We start from the raw sequence: 16550 nt of genomic DNA on the forward strand, positions 1-16550 counted from the left end.
GTAAGGGGGTGGGGTTGTAAGGTCCCTAACTCGTCATACACATATACTTACAATACAATTTTTTATCATTATAGTCATTTTATGACCATCATATTATTCGCTTCAGGCAAGCTAACATTCATGTTTGATTTATGCAGACTTTTCGGTTGCCCTTTTTAAACAAGTGTACTTATACATGCATTCTACGGATTCTGAATAACTTTACTAATCATTTTCATTTACTCAAACGAGTCATGCACATACCATTATACGAAGGCCAAACAAACATGAATCAGCATATTATAATCTAAACTTTCATCTTGCACATCATTGAAATTCATCAATATTCAATGTTCAATGGGGACAAGGCATTGCCATCCGTAACATGATATTATGAGCCTTTATTCATACCTTTATGAATTTCTACTTATCACAATCACTTAATTGAATAAACCAAGTGCACAACATCATATGAGCATCAACAAGCACGTGTTATCATCGCAACATGAACTTTTATTCATACTTTTTTGAGCTTAGACTCATCATAACTGTAATTTACTCAAATACCTTAGCATCACATTGAACATGGTCTGTGTAGCTCGGTTGGAGAGTATCTCTGTCTAAGCGAGATAAATCTCATCCGCATCAGGAGATATCACACTATCACAGATTATATATGGCATGTATAGTTAGACTCTCACACATGCTAGGTTAGTCTAAGAACCGACTAAACCATAGCTTTGATACAACTAAATATAACACCCATTACCCATACCTGAGGCCGGGATAGGGTACAAGGCATTATTGGATTTAAACGTACACAATTTCATAAAATCGGGCCATAAAATTTCAACAAATTCAAAAACATTCAAACACATGCATACCGTCCCTTTTAGGGGCCTACGAGGCCCAAAACATACATCAAGGGTGGTTCGGGACTAAACCGAGAACTTACGAGCTTTTTACAACACTTAGAAAATTTTCTAGTTTAGAGAGTCACACGCCCATAAGGGTAGGCCGTGTGGTCACACATGCCTGTGTAGCTCAGAACAAGCATGCGTCCTTAGCTCGTGTAACTCTCTATTTATGACGTTAGCAACGAAATAGAGTTAGACGACCAAGTCGCACACTCGTGTGCTAAGGCCATGTCCCCCACATAGCTGTGACACATGGCCGTGTCTCTACCCGTGTGGCCAACACTTAGGCTATTTTCCAAGCCTTGGTCAACCATAAACCCTCACACATTTATACAACATCAAAGACATATAACATGGAATCCATTTAGTGATTAAACATCTTCAATTAGGCCACAAACATAGCATTTGCATGTCATCATACATGTATTTCTCATACTCATTTTATAACAAGTCTAGACATACCAAACCATATTCATTTGGCCTTGTCATCTTCAATACCACTTATACCCTTATACCATGGTTATTTTATGCTAATATTCTCAACATAATCATCTAGCATTCATAGTCATTTATAATTTATAGCCTTAATGTCACATATTACACACTCACATTAACATGTTTCTTTAAGGCACTCCACACCGATTTCTTTCTTCATCAACATCATTAACTTAATCTAAATTTACACTTTTAAACTAAGAATATGGTAACATCTATTGATCAAATTTCATCCATCAAATATGCATACCATATCATACATCCATCGATAACAAGCCATCACAACATGCACATCATCAAGACATTAGAACAGTTAAGCAAAATCAATTAGGTTTACAACCCAATGATCAAATATAAGCCATATCTCATGGCTCTATACAAATGAATCAATATAATCCAACTTAATTTGTAACACCCCGAACCCGAGACCGACACCGGAGTCGAACACGAGGTGTTAACAGACTTTAAACCCCTTATAAAAAATATTTCCCAGACACTGCCAATCTGCGTACTAGTCGCTTTAAAAATCATATCTTGAGTTTCACAACTCGAAAATCAGTTTCGTGATTTTTCCCTGAAACTAGACTCATATGTCCATCTACATATTTTTTCTAGATTTTTTGGTCTGGCCAATTAGTACAGTTTATTAGTCAAAGTCTCCCATGTTACAGGGATCGACTACCCTGACCTTTGCGCATTACGACTTGGATATCTCCTTGTACAGGGCTCCAATACTGATGCAGTTTGTTTCTATAGAAACTAGACTCAGAGAGGAATCTATACATATATGGTATGACTCCTAATTATCTCTGGTTAATTTATAATGAATTTCCAAATTCGGAACAGGGAATCCAGAAACCGTTCTGGCCCTGTCTCACGAGAACCTGAATATCTCTTAACATACTGTCCGTATGATTGTTTCGTTACTTTCCTATGAAAGTAGATTCATCAAGGTTTGTTTACATAATTTGTTCACTATTTAATTCCATTCATACTATTTTTAGTGATTTTCCAAATCTACATCACTGCTGCTTTCAGCATCTGCCTTTAAGGTAGACTTTACCTATTTCATGGTTTCCATGATTCAACTAGCCCTTTTTGCATAAATAGCACAATTTATGGAAGTGATTAACCATCCCTGTGGCCAATCCTTGTCAAGCATATCCACACCAAATGATTATAACATTATACTCAAACACATATAAGCCATTTTCGCATGGCTATCCAAAATTTATACAAGTCCAAAGGGTCCACGACCCACAACAAACGGGTAGTCCTATACATGCCATTTCGAAGTTCAACCAAAATTGTACCAAAAGGGGGGGCTTTGATAGTGTGGGCGACTTTGACTTCAAGATCCCGAGTCCGATAGCTGGAGAACCAAATCTATAAAACAGAGGAGCAATGAAACGGAGTAAGCAATTTATGCTTAGTAAGTTTTGAGCAAGGAATTCCAGCACAACAAAAGTATAGCATTCATATAGCTAAACGGATAATTTCATATGCACAAATTTACGATATCGTACTTGCTTCACATTATCAACCCTTATGTACATACACAAAAGATCAACTCAGCCAAAGGCCGGTAGCTCGTTTATCAACTGAGCGAATACTTATTTGTAAGGGCTCAACTAAATTCAAGCACATACGAAACATACCTCAATGTTGGGATGTTTCGAGAGTATTAACTGGAATTTTACAGCAAGTTCATTCATTCCCAAATCACGTACCTTCGGAATTTAACCGGATATAGCTCCTCGTTCAAATGCCTTCGGGACATAGCCCGGTTATAGTAATTCGCACAAATGCCTTCGGAACTTAACCCGAATTTAGTAACTCGCACAAATGCCTTCGGGCTTAGCCCGGAATTAGTATCTCGCACAAATGCCTTCGGGCCCGGAATTAGTATCTCGCACAAATGCCTTCGGGCTTAGCCCGAAATTAGTATCTCGCACAAATGCCTTCGGATCTTAGTCCGGATATTGTCACTTAGCACAAGCCTTCGGGACTTAGCCCGGACATCATTCAAATAACCATGCACATTTAACAATAAATCATGGCCCATTCGTATTTCATTTTCGTTAGCAAAACTCAAACACAAGACATTTATCATTCTTGCAAATTCGGCTCAATAGCCACACAAAGAGCATGATTTTAATTTGCTTAAAACATGATCTAATCACATCATAATTTAAGCTCTCTTACTCAAGAACTTACCTCGGGTGTTGTCGAACGATTCCGATAGCTATTCGACCACTTTTTCCTTCCCTTTATCGGATTTAGTTCCCCTTTGCTCTTGAGCTTAATTAAACAAATAAATTGATTTAATCATTTGAGCATCGAAAAGAGGAACACAAGGCACTTAGCCCATATTTATACATTAGACATTAAAGTCACATATGTACGGAATCATGAATCAAACTCAACATTTTAGCTAATTTTTCCCCCTTGGCCGAATATGCATGTCTATTTTGGGGCCGATTTCAACACTTAATACATTCTACAAGTATTGTCACTTGTATTGACTAAACACCCTTTTGTTTCAAGTTCAAAACTTGGCTAACACACACATATACACACTAGTAAAGCATCCTCTCCCTTTCCATCAATTTAACACATGCATTGCTCATTAACATGCAAAAGTTATATTCGGCCTTAGCACACAACTTGCTAGCCGATTCTTCTCCATTTAGCAACCAATGCACATATGTGCTCACTCAAAAATGCTAAAAAGGAGGTTCAAGAATCATCAAGCCACCATCACATGCATCATTAACAAGCTTCATATTTAGCATGCAATGGCATTAACACAAACTCCACCTAGGCCGAATCTTAACTCATCCTCATGCCTCATCACCACAACATCAAACATCAACCAAGAATGATGCATCCATGGCCGAGTGTCATTTCCATCACATAGCAAGATTTAGACCATGGGCTAGGTAGAACTCAAGCTAACAACTAAAACATGCATGCATCTCATGGAACATCATCAAACATACCTTAGCCTAGCTACATGCATGGCCGAACCTCTTCAACCTTTCTTCTTCCTTCCTCCTTAAAATTTTTGGCCAAGGATGAACCAAAGGATGAGCATTTTTTTTTCTTTGTTTTTTTCTTTCTAGTTTCGGCTAAATGAAGATGAGAAAGGATGAACAAAAATTTTCTCCTTTCTTTTCTTTAGCTCACGGCAATGGGGGGGGAAACAACTACACACATTTTTTTTTGTATTCATCATACTCCTTTTCATTATTTTATGCCCATGCCCCTTATTTTATTTTTTTCCTACATACCTCACTAGGCCAACATGTTCCCAACATGTTTCCACCCATAGCATGGCCAACCACTAGCTCAAATTTTGGGTAATTTGACATGCAAACCCATCATTTTCACAACATGCATTAATAGACCATTTTAAATTAGCCTATCATATTTTCACCATGTCTCATATCAATCCCTATTTAATAATTTCTCATGCAATTGGCAAAATTGGAGAATGAAACTTCCACATACTCATGTACACACATAATAAGCATAGAATATGGAAATCAATTATTTTTATGACTCGGTTTTGTGGTCCCAAAACCACTTCCCGACTAGGGTCAATTTTGGGCTGTCACATAATTGGCCAAATCATGAAACACATATCATAAAGTACTGAGTCTCTACACATGACACTCACTTGAAAACACTTAAGTTTTATTAATACCCCGGTTTGATAATTTGATAATGTGATACTGCCTCCAACGATCTCCAACCTTGAGCTAATCTGACAACACTAAAAGAAATGGAAAGGAGAGGGGTAAGCTTTATAGCTTAGTAATCCCATACGAAAATAATAATAAGAAATTTATTAACATGCTTTTTCCAAATTTTTACAACATGTTCTCATGGTAACATAATCAAAATTACACAAAATTCCACTATTTGCTCATATTCCAGTCAAGCTGTCTACTCGAGTCATAGTCACTAAATTATTTATAACTTGAGTTACTAAACTTTAAATTAACATCCAAAACTTTTCCCTAAGACTAGACTCACACATATTCTTACCATAAAATTTCTAGAATTTTTGGTTTGGCAAATAAGTACAGTTTATTCTTTAAATTTACCCCTGTTCTGATATTTGATAGCTTCGACCTTTCTTTAATAAAAATTAATTATCTCATAGTACGAGATTCGGATAATGTTTTCATCTATTTCTCTTGAAATTAGACTTATTAAGAATTTATTCATAAAAATTCTAACCCATAATTATTTTTGTACAATTTTTAGTGATTTTCCAAAATTAAGACGAGGGAGCCCGAAATCGCTGTACCCTGTCTCACAAAAATTCAAATATCTCATAATATGAAATTCATTTGTTTACACCGTTTCCTCTATGTGAAACCAAGCTCAATAAGCTTTAATCCCATATCTTATTTAGTTTCTAATTTAATTTCCATAATTTTTTGTGGATTTTCATAGTCACACAACTACTGTTGTCCAATACTATTTTAGTGCAATATCATGATAACTATTAATAATAAACATAATCATAACATTTCAAATATAGCTTATTTATTACTTTCATTATTAAAATTGACCCAAAAATTATACTTTTAAAAATTTTCATTTTTACCCCTCAACTTTCATATATTTACAATTTAGCCCCTAGGCTCGTAAAATGATTTTCATTCAATTTCTTTGTACTTTAAGCCTAGCCGAACAAATTTCATAACCACATTAGCCCTCAATTTACACTAATTCACACTTTTATGACAAATTTTATAACTTTTACAATTTAGTCCTTTCATGCATTTTTACCAAAAATCACTTAGTAAAAGTCGTTTTTCAAACCATAAACTTGCATAATCTACCATGAAACATCAAAACACATGCATATCACTCATGGTTAAATTTTTAAACATCAACCCTAGCTCACATAAATGGTAGAAATAGCTAGATCTTGTTACGAGGATTTCAAAAACGTAAAAATCATTAAGAACGGGGCAAGAACGGACTTACTATTGAGCTTGGAAAGCTTGAACAAAACCCTCACCATGGCTTCGAAGCAAATTTCAGCCAAAGGTTGAAGATGAGCATAAATTTGGCTTTTATTTTCTATTTTTATTATTTTAATTACCAAATGACCAAAATTCCTCTTACTTAAAAATATTCTATCTCACCTATTTCATGTCCATTTTTGTCCAACAAATTAACCAATGGTCTAATTGTCATATAAGGACCTCTAATTTAAATTTCATAGTAATTAGACACCTGTATCTTCTAGAACTCAAGTTTTTCACTTTTTACAATTTAGTCCTTTTGGTCAAATTGAGTGCCCAAACGTCAAAATTTTCGAATGAAATTTTCACAAAATCATCCTGTGAAATTATAGACCATAAAAATATAATAAAAAAATTTTACTGTGTCTGATTTGTGGTCCCGAAACCACTGTTCTGACTAGGCCCTAATTTGGGATGGCATAATAAATCTATTGGAGAAACATTGGTCTAGCTCTCAACTTGGCTAGAATCGAACCATCATCTGATAAAGCCAACTGAGTGGTAGTCAATCACTAGCTCATAATTTTTTATCAACTCTAGCCACTTCTGCTGTCGTAGGCTCAAATCTTTTTAAGTCATCAAGTACTTTAGACTTTTATGGTCAGTGAACACTCGACATTTCTCGCCATACAAATGGTGTCTCCAAATCTTCAACGCAAACACAATAGTGGCTAGCTCCAAATCATGGGTCGGATAGTTCTTCTCATGTGGTTTAAGTTGCCTCGAGGCATAAGCTATCACTTTACCTTCTTGCATAAGTACACAACCCAATCCACTCAAAGACGCGTCACTATAAACCAAAAATTCTTTTCTCGGTTCAGGTCGCACTAAAACTGGAGCCTCAGTGAACAATGTCTTTAGTTTCTCAAAACTATGTTGGCACTTTTCTGTCCATTTGAACATGACATCTTTCTGTAACAGCTTCGTCATCGGGGTAGAAATCATGGAAAATCCTTTAACAAACCATCTGTAATAACCGGCTAAGCGTAGAAAGCTTCTAACCTTATTTACGTTCTTTGGCAGTTTCCATTCGACAATAGCTGATATCTTACCCAGGTCAACTCTAATACCATCGCCCAAAATAATGTGACCCAAAAATCCAACTTCTCTAAGCCAAAATTTGCTTTTATTAAACTTAGCATACAACTGCTTTTCTCTCAAGGTTTGCAAAACAGTTCTCAAGTGCTCGGCATGCTCAGATTCATCATGAGAATAAATCAAAATATCATCGATAAAAACAACCACAAATTTATCGAAGTATGGTCAGAAAATACGGTTCATTAGAACATAAATACCGCAGGAGCATTCGTTAAACCGAAAGGCATAACAAAAAATTCATAGTGACCATACCTCGTCTGAAATGTAGTTTTCGGCACATCTATCTCCTTAACTCTCAACTGGTAGTAACCGGACCTCAAGTCAATCTTGGAAAATATTGTGGCCCCTTTAGTTGGTCAAATAAGTCATCGATTCTTGGCAAAGGGTACTTGTCCTTTATGGTTACTATATTGAGTTGTCAGTAGTCGATGCACAACCTCATTGAACCATCTTTCTTTTCCACAAATAGCACCGGTGCACCCCACGGAGAATGACTAGGTCTCGCAAAACCTTTATCCGTTAATTTTGTCGGAGCCATCCTATACAGAGCAATCGAAATAGGTGCAGTACCTGGAATTAACTTAATACCAAACTCAACTTCCCTAATCGGGGGCAATATTGGCAACTCTTCCGGAAACACATCTAGATACTCACGTACTACAGGCACTGGTTCAATTTTCAATTCAAACTCCTTTGCATTCAGTACAAAGGCAAGATAAGCTTCATAACCCTTTTTATACATTTCTGTGCAGTCATAGAATAAATCACTACAAGCAAGCTATCCGACTCATCTGGTTCAACCCGAATAATATCACCACTTTCACATTTTAATTCAATGATTTTCCTTCCACAATTTACTACTACATCATGCATGGTCAACCAATCCATACCAAGTATTTTATCAAATTCATCAAACGGCAAATGCATAAGATTAGTCAGGAAACAATGACCTTTAATCATTAAAGGGCAATTTCTACATACTTTGTCGACTAACACATGCTTGCTTAGAGGGTTTGAAACATTTTTCACAAATTTTGTAGACTCAATAGGCATATTCGTGCTAGACACCAATTTCAAACAAATATACGAATGGGTAGATCCCGGATCAATCAAAGCAACAACATGAGTATCATAGAGAGAAAAAGTAACTGTAATCACATCAGGAGATGAAGCCTCTTCACGAGCGCAAATGGTATAAGTCCTCGCAAGTGCCCTACCCTCGGGTCTCATAGCTGGATCCCTAGGTGCACTCTCACTACTTGCTACATTTCCCAGATTTCTCTGTGGTCTCCCTATAGAAGTAGCATTGCCCGATCTTGCACTCTGAAATCTTTCCTTTTCAACCATCTCAGAGCAGTCTCTAATGAAATGATCTTGGGAACCACACTTAAAGCAAGTTCCATCATTAGCTCGGCACTCGTCAAGGTGACGTCTACCACAATGTGAACACTCCGGTCTACTTGGTCTGACGTTACCAATACTAGCAATTGAAGTAGTCTGAGCTTTTGAAACTAAGTATTGCTTACCCTTATTTCTATTTGAGTACCCAACTGAAGCACTTGATTGAGTGTTAAACTTTCTCGGTTCTTAGATGAGAACTGTAGTGACTTACTCATCTATCTCTTCTTCGAATCTCGAGACTCAAACTTAGCCTTTCTTTTCTTTTTAGCTAATTCCTCGGCCTTGCAAGCTCTCTCATCTAGTACAACAAACTCTTTTAATTCTAAGATGTTAACCAGCAACCGGATGTCTTCATTTAATCCATCCTCAAACCTCTTACACATGATGGCCTCAGTCGATACACACTCTCGTGTATACTTGCTAAGTCTCACAAACTCACGCTCATATTCTGTTACAGACATTCGGCCCTGTTTTAACTCAAGAAATTCCTTTCACTTATGATCAATAAACCTCTGACTTATGTACTTCTTACGAAACTCCTCTTAGAAAAATTCCCAATTAACTCTCTCTTGGTGCAACCGACACAAGGGTGTTCCACCATTGATAAGCCGAGTCTCTTAGGAGTGAGACTACACACTTCATGCATTCCCCGAGTGTGTATGATAATTCATCAAATACCCTGATGGTATTCTCGAGCCAAAACTCTACCCTTTCAGGATCATCATCTATACTAGCTCGAAACTCTTCGGCTCCTTATTTCTGAATCTTATCAACTAGAGGTTTATTCAGTCTCACGAAGTCCATACCTTGGGGTGTTACGGGGATAGGTTGAGCAATAGGTGAGGGTGGAGGGGGTTGAGCGTTCGGATTCGTTCGAACGAACTCCGTATACTAGGTATTCATCATATAGAGAAAGGCTTCCCTAGCCTCATCTCGTCCTCCTTGACTCACTTTCACGGGTTTACTCTCAACTGGCGCTACCCCTTGAGCGAGAGTCGGCGCATTACTTTTTACATCATCAGCTTCAGGATGATTGGGATCCATTACTATATGAAAACACAATTTAAAAAGGTCAGGAGTAGTCACACTATCATAATTCATTTATGGCATGTATAGCTAGACTCATACATATGCTATGTTAGCCCTAGAATTGACTACACCGTAGCTTTGATACCACTAAATGTAACACCCCTTACCCGTGCCCGATGCCGAGACAGGATATGAAGTATTACCAGACTTAATCACAAGCAACATACAAAACCAAGCCATCAAAATATTGTTCCAATGAAACCAATTATACATATTCAAATTGTCCCTTCTATGGGCCTAAGAGGCCCAAAACATATATCGGGTATAGTTTCGAACTAAACCGAGAACTTTAGGAAACTTTGGGAAAACATTGAAAATTTTTATGAAACAGGGTCACACGCCCGTGTGGGTAGGCCATGTGGTCACACACGCCCGTGTGGCTTGGAACATGCCTTGCCTATGTCCTCAGTCTGTGTGACTCTCTATTTATGATGTCATCAATACAATTAGGGTCACACGGCCAAGACACGAGCCCATGTGCTTAGGCCGTGTGGCGATTTAAATTCCAAAAATTAAGTGCAGACTTCACACGGCCTGGGCACATGCCCATGTCATACAGCCATGTCCTTCACACGGTTGGGACACACGGCCGTGTCTTTGCCCGTGTGTTTACTACAGAGCATTCTGTTTTGCATTTAATAGGCTGTAGGTGTGACAGCCCTAATTTGACCCCAGTCGGAAAGTGGTTTCGGGACCACAAAATCGAGTCATAAAAATAATTAGATGTTATATTCTTTGCTTATTATATGTGAAAGTGCATGTGTGAAAATTTCATGCTTTAATATTGTCATTTGAGAGTGAAATTATTAAATAGGACTTATGTGAAAATTTGTGAAAATAGGATAGGTTATTTTTGTAGTGGCCAAATAATTTATGGTGTAAATAAGTGGATTTGCATGTCAAATTTCCCACTTTAGTTGTAGTGGCCGGACATGATGATGATGATAAGCAAAATATGTATTATATATTAATATTATAATAGTAATGGTTTAATTTATGAAATAAAAAAATTAATTAAAAATAAGAAAAGATGATAGAAAAACAAAAGAAAAACAAAATGTTTGTTTCATCTTCTTCCTTAGTAGCCGAACCTTAAAGAAGAAAAGGGGTGATAGCATTCGGTCACTTTGAGCTTAAATTAAGGTATAAAATTCATGTTAGTTTTTGAAATTGTAACATATATTAAGCTAGTTACTAGGTCCCTTACTTAGCCCATGTCAAAATTTTGAATTGGGTAGTGATTTGAGTATTCGGCTATGGAAGATTTTTGAAGGGAATGATTGTTGTCTTTATGTTTTGATGAATAATTGTGAATGAGTGATGTTTGGACTAGTTTAATGTTCATATAGGTGGTTTGAATGATAGAAAAATTGGCTTGTGTATTTGTGAAATTGCCGAATGTGAACTTAGGTAATAGTTGAGAAATGTTTGTGTTTTAAATGATGGAATGGAGTGGATTCTTTGAATGTGATATGCACAATTATAAGTTAAATTAAGGTTTGCTAAATTACCATTGTCATTGCCGAATATGAGCTTTGTTAAAGAAAATTTGTTGTTGAATGTTTTAAATGATTTTGATAGTTATAAATTAAGTTTGAGATAGGTATTATACGTTTTGAGAAAGGTTAATGTGTTTGGGTTAAATTTGTGGCTAGTTCAGTTATGATATGCATGGATAATAGTATAGGTGTATTAGGTTGTTGTATTTAATCAATGTGTTGTAAAAGAATTGATATCAAAGGTTATTTTGTTATACCGAATTTGATAAATAAAATAATAAATAAAATGTTTTAATATGTTTATATCATAGCAAGATTTATGATTTGATTTTATTACAAATTGTAATTCGACACTTGTTCCATGATATGATAATTGGATGTGTATGTATATTAATTTATGAAATTCGAATGTAACACCCAAAACCCGACCCAGACGTTATGGCCTAATCTGAAGTGCCACATTGGAGTTGAAAACCCACGTTCCATTTTAGTGTTTTAAAAACCATATATTTTGTTGAGTTAACAAAGTGTATGGAAGCTGGGCACCAGGTAGGTATCCGAGATAGAGGAGGTGAGCCATGAAGGCTGCTTAAGTACCAAGCTCTTTGATTGGATCCAATCCTAGACATGCCCACAACCATAGCCACACTTTGTTATATCGAGTTTTAAATTTGTTCAAGTGGACATCTTTGATAAATCGATTAATCGTGGCGTTGAGCTATTTTGAAAACAAGTATCGTTTTGAAAACACGTCCAAAGTCTAGCCCATTTGAATAATTATCAACCAGGTTTAAAGTTATTAAAATTAAAATAATCCCGAAAAGAAATAAAAGGAAAGTTAAAATGGCCTTATTACAACCCCAAAATAAATAATAATTAAAGGAAATTTAATGAAAATCAACGCTTATTTAAAAGTCCAAAGGCGATCACCGTGGCTACTCTGAATCCCCTCCAGCCCAAGTCCCCACATCAAGGCTCACCTGCAAGGTTAAGGAAAGGGGGTGAGTTTGGAAACTCAGTGTGCAACAAGCCCCTTTCAGAGCCCAAAACAATAACAGCCTGTTGGGCCTAAGCCCAAATCCAATCTCAACATGTACTGGGCCATAGCCCTTTTCACACTTCATATTTCATAATACTGGGCCGAAGCCTTTTCATATTTCATATTACTGGGCCGAAGCCTTTACTGTAAATGGTATGGCCCATAGACCCATTTCAATATCACATGTGATGTCAATAAGAGAATGCAAGCCCATTTGGGGAGACTACTCAACCCACCATCCGCTACTCTCCACCCGTACCAACCAACACACCATGTGAGGATTAACTCGACCCACCCCGCCATAACTCTCCACTAGCAGTATAGCTGCTTTATCATATAACTAAAGGCCTAGCCTCTTTTAATAACTGGGGCAAAGCCCTTTTAATAACTGGGGCATAAGCCCTTTATCATAACTGGGGCATAAGCCCTTTTACACTTCCTCCATCCATATAAAAACCCAACCCAATGCATTTATGAATACATCATGTGCATATCATACATATCATGTGCATAGCATACATTTCATGTGCATATCATACATACCATGTTTACTAAAATCCCATGTATCAAAATTTACGTTTAAACCCTAGGGGTATAATGGTCATTTTTACTTAGGGCAAAAACGGTCATTTTCATATTATAAGGGTAATATCGTAATTTTACCAAAAATTAGGGATTTTTCCATGTTCATCATCAGTTACTAATTATTCATTTGTTTAAACAGCGCTTCTGGCCCACTTTTAGCGAAACCGAGTTATTGGGCCTAAAACCCCTAATGGGCCCTACTTAGCTGATTTTGTCATCTAGGCCCATTTAGCCTATATCCATAACAGTATTAACAGTCTTAACATGCAATTTAACAGATTTCCATTTTCTACCAATTTTACCCAAATGGTCCCGAAAGCCTATTGGGCCCTATTGCAGCCCCTCGAGGCCCAACTTACCGTGAATGCCAAAAATCACGTTCTTACCATTTCCAATGTTCCTGATCATCATCTCAATGAATCTAACTAACTAATGAGCATTCGCTTTCTCACGAGTCCTCGAAATGCCAGAATTTTGGCATTTCGACTTTTCGGCATTTATCGCTTTAAGCTCGTGAAAGAGGGTTCGTTACACACCTGTTTGGCAATATTCCTCGACGAGATCTCCTACACGATTTCTCCTATAATCCATCGTTAATAATCAGCTTCCCATAATTGAACCAAACCAAAAATCATCTAATATTAATACTTACACATTCGGCCACTGGGCTTAGGAATCTTACCTTGCCGCGATTGATGACTAGGTCTAGCCACTCCGGTGATCCAAGCTACTCCAAGTAGACACTACACCTTGCTGCCCCTCCACTAAATAAACCACAAAAATATTAAAAGAAGACCCCATAAGGCCTATACCCATATTCGACCACCTTCCTAAACTAGAAGGGTTTCGGCTTTTGGCCAAAAGTTACTCAAGGAATCATTTAGAGTTCGAGCACTTACCACAGTCTTTCTTCTCTTGAATCTGTACGCTTAAAAGGTAAAGGAATTGAATGCCAACAATTGAAAAGGAAAGAAAAGGTTGCTGGTCACAAAAAATCGGCACCCCCTATCTTCACTGATTTCGGCTTTTTGCGGTATTTCGGCAGAAGTAGAGATAAAGGAAAGAAACAATGGGTGAATGGAGGGAATAGTGGGCTGGTTTGAAAGAAGGAGAAGGAAGAAAAGATGGAAGAAGAGATGGTAGATTCGGCTGCAAAAGAAAAGAGAGAAAAAGACTAATCCTCCAAGGAGAAAACGGCACAAAAATACCTAAGTGCCGAAAATCCCTAACTAAACCTCTCTGCCGAAATTCCCCCTCCAATCTCCCTTATTCGGCCAACTCTATCTTCATATCAAATCCCTAAAATCTCTCCCCTTATCCCTCCTTAATCCATGCATTTGACTTGATCCAAACTCTCCTCTTATAGAATCCACTTGGATTCCAACACTTACCCTTCCTGCACATAAAAATAAATACTCTTACTTGCCAACACAGGGAATCGATCCCCGGTCTTCCCTTATGCTCCACACGCCACCTTTTTAGGAGCTTAGTGGCGTCACCCTTGCCACTTTACTAAAGCTCTTTTTGTGATACATTTTACCCAAAACTTTATATAAGGGCACCTAGCCAGAACCCCTAACTCCTAAGTCCAAAATTTAAAAATTCCCCCGGGTTTTGGCCATCTCATGGGCCTTCCATAAGCCCATTTACATACCCAAATTATGAATTCCATAATCACATACCAAATTTTAGAAACTTACTTAAAATATCAAGAATCGCAAAAAAACCCGGAAATTAGGATGTTACATCGAATATGTAAGGTAATGAGTGAGGAAAATGTTCCATGATGGTTTTAGTTTATTACTAGGAATAAATGCAATTGTTAAGTGTAGCTTTGAAATCTATGGTAAGAATGCAATATGTATCTAATTTTATAATAGCATATTCGAAAATGTCATTATATATATATCAAGTTGTATGTGTGATTGTTTATCAAATTATATAACAGCCTTATAAGTTTTATGTTTGTGTATGTGAGCTAAATATGAAATGAATATTCGGCTATGAAGGTTATAGGTTAAGTCATAGGAATTTTGGTAATGTTCATATTTGGTCATTAAGGTTATATTGTACTTAGGCTATGTGAATTATGTGTTAAGGTAAGTTACTTATTTAATATATGTATTCGATCATAAAGATGTACATGAGGAAATGTTAAATAAATTGTATAAAATGGCTTAATGTGATTAAAAATGTGTATGACCATTTTATATTTGAGCTAAGAGTAGCTATATGATTTATTAAGTTTCTTGTCATATTCGGTCATAAGCTAGCATGATGGGACCTTATAAATTAAATTTTTGTTTAAATTAGCTCAAGAGCATAGAGAACCAAGGTTGGACAGAGGAAAAGAGAAAGTAGTTGAGTAGCCGATCCGAGACTGTTCAAATTATATAACAGCCTTATAAGTTTTATGTTTGTGTATGTGAGCTAAATATGAAATGAATATTCGGCTATGAAGGTTATAGGTTAAGTCATAGGAATTTTGGTAATGTTCATATTTGGTCATTAAGGTTATATTGTACTTAGGCTATGTGAATTATGTGTTAAGGTAAGTTACTTATTTAATATATGTATTCGATCATAAAGATGTACATGAGGAAATGTTAAATAAATTGTATAAAATGGCTTAATGTGATTAAAAATGTGTATGACCATTTTATATTTGAGCTAAAAGTAGCTATATGATTTATTAAGTTTCTTGTCATATTCGGTCATAAGCTAGCATGATGGGACCTTATAAATTAAATTTTTGTTTAAATTAGCTCAAGAGCATAGAGAACCAAGGTTGGACAGAGGAAAAGAGAAAGTAGTTGAGTAGCCGATCCGAGACTGTTCAAATATATTCGAGGTAAGTTTTAAGTAGTTAAATATATATAATATTCAAAAATGACATGAAAAATTATGAGAATTAAGTGTTACTTGTCATATATGTACATGGCCTGTAACACCCCGTACCCGAGACCGTTGCCGGAGTCGGACACGAGGTGTTAACGGACTTAATTCACTTATTTGCACAGTCCATTTTAAAATTTCCAGACAAGCTGGCTAACTGCGTCACTGTTACCTTAAAAATCATATCTCAAGTTACAAAACTCGAAAACCGGTTCCGTCAATTTTTCCTGAAACTAGACTCATATGTCCATCTACAGTTTTTTTTCTATAATTTTTGGTCAAGCCAATTAGTACAGTTTATTAGTTAAAATCTCTCCTGTTACAGGGTTCGTCTACTCTGACCTTCATGTATTACGACTTAGATATCTTCCTGTACAGAGCTTCAATACTTATGCCGTTTGTTTCTAAAGAAACTAGACTCGAAAAGGAATCTGTAAATATAGGGAATGACTTCTAATTATCTCTGGTTAATTTATAGTGAATTTCCAAAGTCAGAACAGGGGAT

This window comes from Gossypium hirsutum, chromosome A07 (genome assembly GCF_007990345.1).
Source record: "Gossypium hirsutum isolate 1008001.06 chromosome A07, Gossypium_hirsutum_v2.1, whole genome shotgun sequence".
Lineage (NCBI taxonomy): Eukaryota > Viridiplantae > Streptophyta > Magnoliopsida > Malvales > Malvaceae > Gossypium > Gossypium hirsutum.